The sequence below is a fragment of the Mesoplodon bidens genome (genome assembly GCF_964165515.1).
Source record: "Mesoplodon bidens genome assembly, chromosome: 11".
Taxonomy (NCBI): Eukaryota; Metazoa; Chordata; class Mammalia; order Artiodactyla; family Ziphiidae; genus Mesoplodon; species Mesoplodon bidens.
Genome location: NC_138167.1, coordinates 41853738 through 41858717, shown reverse-complemented (window position 1 = coordinate 41858717; position 4980 = coordinate 41853738). Strand labels below are relative to the sequence as shown.

The window sequence follows — 4980 nt, the reverse complement described above, 5'->3', positions numbered from 1 at the left end:
AGGTGTCAGGGCATGATCCATGCAGTCCCACATGAGGAGATATTCTCAGGTCATCTTGGCTTCAGTATTTCAATTGACTTCATGACTATCCAGAAGGAGATGCCATACAAATATATCCTCACTTCCCAACCCTCCCACTTTTAGATCAACTTCAGGAAAAAGTTTCTAAAAGGTTCTTGGTCCTGCCAAATCATGTTACAAATCATTCAAGCAGTGTGTCCCACCTCTTACCCCAGGGTCACACTCCAGACTAAACCCCCTCTTGCTCTATTCCTGAGAATATGCGCACTGCATAAACTGAAGGTCTCTACAAACTCTAGAAATATACACACCTGAAAATCAACTTGCCATGAGTATACGGATATCTTCTATTTTTGGCTTCAGTTTTCTCTCCAGATAACAAGGGGTTCCAATGAGACACTGGTCCCCACGTCTACCAAGCCTGGATACTTTCCTTATGTTACAAGTTGACCACATGAGACTGTGGGGATGGAGTTCATGTTCCCATTGTGTGGGTGAGTCAGAGCCCGAAGGATGGACCTGAGACTGGAAGAGGTGCTAATGATGGACCCAGGCTTCCAGAGAAGAGTTTGCTTCACTCCCCAAGGTCCACAGCTCACTCATCTAAGGACAGGAATGTCTCTCCATAGAGTACCTTGACCTCTGGGATGGCCTGATCCTATGCAGCCTGGAAACTTCGAGAAAGCACCTCAGTACTGGACATAGCTGTCTTGACCAGGCTTGATCATAGTTATTTTCACCCCAAAGTAGAGCGCTCTCTCCTGCAAGGGACACAGGGAGAGGGGCAAGGACTTCAGAGGTCTTGCAAAACAAAACACAAAAATGCACCAAAAAACAAAGTCACCAAATTAAACTGTGTTGGGTAAATGGAAACCTCTGGAAAGTTGTAAAGTATAGAAGCCAGGAGAAGAAATGTTATGATGATGGTATTACTTCTGTGTAAAATTTGAATATATTTCCAAATATTTTACAAACTTATAATTCTTAGCACTAAATCCTACCAATTACGAGGCAAGGCACCACTTAAATGCTATCTCCTCTTCTTCCCCTCACCTCTAATCAAACACCAAACTAGGCACAATTTACCTTTCCCATATTCCTCAGTCCCTTCTCTCCCCTCTCCCACCTGCGTAACCCCCTGGACATCGTTCCTCTAAGGAACATCACCTTGCCTGTGGACACAGCTCCACACAATTAAAAGCGCCCTCTCCCTGCAGCCCGTGGAGTCTCTCCCACAGATATGATTAAGTAGCTCCCTGGATAAATGGCTTCATGGGGTACACTCCCCACAGGGCTCCCAGAACCTAAATACCACAGCAGTTGAGCACATGGATGGGCTTCACATCCAAATAATATCAGTTCCAATTCTGTCTCCGACACTTGGTGACTGTGGACCCTCACGCAAGGCAGGAATATGTTGAATCAAACTCCTTAGGCCTCGCACCCACCTGGACATCCAAAAGATAAAAGGGTTCTTCCCAGTGAAAGACCTACACAGAGCAGGAGAGAGGGACCTGGAAGGAAGGGCCTCTAATTCTCTGGTGACAGGAAACCCCTGTAAATGTCTTCCCCAGAGCACAGAAGCAGGAGGACAGAGGAAGTGCATCCATCCCAGGCTAATAACTGAGGGGGTCTGTACTTGGACATGGAGAAGCTCCCACCAAAGAGAGACACCCGGCCCAACACTGGAGATATTGATGTCACGGCCCCTCGCCTTCCGCACTAGGGGCAGCAGACTCAGGGTCACCTTGACCACCCCCAACAGGTTCCTGTCCAGTATCTTCATGAAGCTCTGTTTGGTCAGCCACTCATTGGGTGCGGTGGGCATGGAGATGCCGGCTTTATTCACCAGGCCCCAGAGTCCCGGGAACTGTGAGGGTGAGAGGGCAACACCGTGCTGGGCCCATAAGTGAGGACCCAGCTGAGGTTCCAAGTCACCTTCCACCCAGTGAGGACTTTAGGAGAGAGGCTGCAGGGGGAACGGCTGGAACAGAGACCAACATGCTGCCTGCGGGTCTGGGGAGACCAGACCCTGTAAGCGGTTGGAGGACAGAAGGTGCGCCGCCCCCCTGACTCAGTCTTCACGCTCAGCCCACTGCCTGGTGACAAGCGGCAAGCACCCCAGGTTGGATGAAGGCGGGGACTGAGGCTGAGGAAATCTAGTGGGTCCATAGTCTGGAACTCGGAGGCTGAAGTTTTGGGTTTTCACAGTCCATGTTGTCCTTGCAGACATTATCAATATTCACCTACATTTTCAGATTTTCTGACAGCTGCAGGACTGAGTGCCCAACAGCTAGTATGAAAGAAAGAGAGACACACAGATAGACCATGAGGAAGGGAGGGGAAGAGAGGATTAAAAGACAATGGATAAAAGACAAAAACAAAAAGATGAGTAATATGTGGGTGAAGATTGGCTGGGTAAAACAGACCTGAAATCCCAGGTTTGGGAGAACATGTTGACAGGCCTGGTATTGACCTCTAGGGCCTGGCCTTGAAATACCCGCATCAGTACTGAGCAATGTTCCTGCAGGAATCTGGGGAATTCCATGGGGTAGGCTTTCAGGGGGAGGCAGGGCTGCCTCTATTAACCACCCTCCCCCAAGTCGGAATTTACACTTTGCCCCAGAAAAATACACCCTCTCCTCCCACCCAAGGAGTCCACTCTGGCCCTAAGCCCCTCTATTCACAGGTCACCCAGCTTCCTGGAAACCTCTCTGCAAGACTCAGAGACATGTACCAAGAATTTAAAGACTTAACCAACTAACAGAACTCAGAGCAGAAAAGCAGGGTCAGAGGACTTGGGTGCAGGGTTTGGAATTATTAATACACAGAGTTAGTCCCTCCCCTGCTCTGTACCAAGTCAGCCCTTGTAGGAATGTATATTCTCCCACCATATTTGACACCAAAGACCCAATCAACATACAGGGTTATATTACTGTACAACATGAGATAGGTAGCCAATATTTTGTAATAACTGTAAATGGAATGTAACCTTTAAAAATTGTAAAAAAAATTTTTTAAGGCAAAAACAAACCAAAAAACCAACCAACCAAACAAAAATATACATGGTTATAGACTAGAAAATTTGGTAAATAAGTTTTACCAAGACGTCATTTACGTTCAACACAATGAATAAAATCTAGGAAACCATTACATATTATATCATGATGTACTGCTTTAGTAAGTAATGTTACTCTAAAGGATACAATATTCCATTATTAAAAATTATGTTTTTGAAATTTTTCTATTATATTGTAAAATTTATTAACTTCTTTTAATGAGAAGAATTAAGATACCACTATATGCAAAATATAATAACATGTATGTCAAAATATTATCAGTACTTATCTCTGGGTGGTGAGATTTTGGGTGAGTTTGGTTTTCATCCCTGTACTTTTCCATTTCCACAATGATCATGTTTTACATTTATACTAAGATAAAAGAAATTAATGTTCTTTCCCTCACCAATTAAAAAAAGACAGAACTGTAGTAAACAAAAAAGAAAAAGAGAAAGTGACCCCATAGTAGTTTTCTGACCTTCCTTAGACAAGTCCTGACAGCTCAGTGTCGACATCTGAAAAATGCGTGACATTTAAACACAAGTCGGATGACTAGGGGTCACCAGCAAGAACATGATCAAGTGCTGAGAACTCAGCTCAGCTCCAGTGCTGCCCCCCAGCCCCCCATGCAGCTTTCCAGCCAGAGTGCCCATCTCCACCCCTCCTCCAGCATCTGCGCCCTGATTCCCCTGGTCACTCAGCATCAAGAAACCCAGACCTCGGGCTTCCCTGGTGGCTCAGTGGTTGAGAGTCCGCCTGCCGATGTAGGGGACACAGGTTCATGCCCCAGTCCGGGAGGATCCCACATGCCGCAGAGCGGCTGGGCCCGTGAGCCATGGCCGCTGAGCCTGCGCGTCAGGAGCCTGTGCTCCGCAATGGGAGAGACCACAACAGTGAGACGCCCGCGTACCACACACACACACACAAAAAGAAACCCAGACCTCCTACCGACAGTGGAGGGGACACCAGACAGGAAGTCTGCAAGGACACATTCTCATCAGGGAAAACTCTGCCCCAGGCTGCAGAGCCTCAAGGTTGCAAGGTGGGTGCGGGATGGAAGAGGCTTGGCTGGTAAGCTAGGTGAGGAGAAGAACACAGGGAGGACTTCAAGTCCTGGAAAACACCTTGGGAATCTTCTCCAGGCAGCTGTCAAGGGGTCTCCACTTCACAGAGAGGAGTTAGACTTGAGAAATGTGGGTGGTACCTCTGTCCCCCACATGCTCCTTCACCCACTCAGTGGCCACAGCGATGCTCTCAGTCTTGGTGACGTCCAGCATCACTGTCTCCAGCCTGTCTGACGTCTGGCCCTTCAGCTGCTGGGCCCCCTGCACCATCAGACATGCATCCAGGACCCTCAAGCCTCGCAGGTCCAGCTGCCTGGCCAGCAGCTTCCCGAAGTCCGAGTCACAGCCCGTGATGAAGACGAACTTGTCCTGGAGGTGGCTCACCACCTGCCTCTCCCGGTACCAGCGCAGGAGGTAGTACAGGCCCACGAGGACTGCCAGGTACAGCCACATGGCTTTGCAGGGGACAGACACAGGCAGGCTGGGGTGAAACTTGAGTCAGGCTAGTGTTCAAACTGGAGGACTAAAGAACACACATGATGTTGGTTGGCCAACCAGCCTCCAGGCTCTCTGGCATGGAGTCCTCAAGATTTTCCTGTTCACCCTCTTTAGTGACTTATGGATTTAGTGAAATCCAGAAGTTCCAGGTTAAGCCTGAAGCAATGGTTTCATGTTAATGAAGCCACACGGACTGTGCTGTGTGTGCTGAATTCTAGAGAATTGCTGCCTCAGATCCCCCCGAGGGCAAGGGTTGAGTCTCATCTTCTTGTATTTCCAGGACCTGGCAGTGCCTAGCATCTGACAGAGATGAATGAACGATCACCGCAACATCCTCT

General features: G+C 48.2%; 1 pseudogene across 1 annotated transcript; it reads right to left on the bottom strand.

Moving 5' to 3' along the window:
* Window positions 1–757: 757 nt before the first annotated feature.
* On the bottom strand, window positions 758–4597 carry LOC308625721 (retinol dehydrogenase 16-like; annotated as a pseudogene). Its single transcript has 3 exons — window positions 4298–4597; window positions 1661–1891; window positions 758–782 (listed from the first exon to the last, which is right to left on the bottom strand). The product of its transcript is annotated as a retinol dehydrogenase 16-like (transcript).
* Between the last annotated feature and the right edge of the window lie 383 nt (window positions 4598–4980).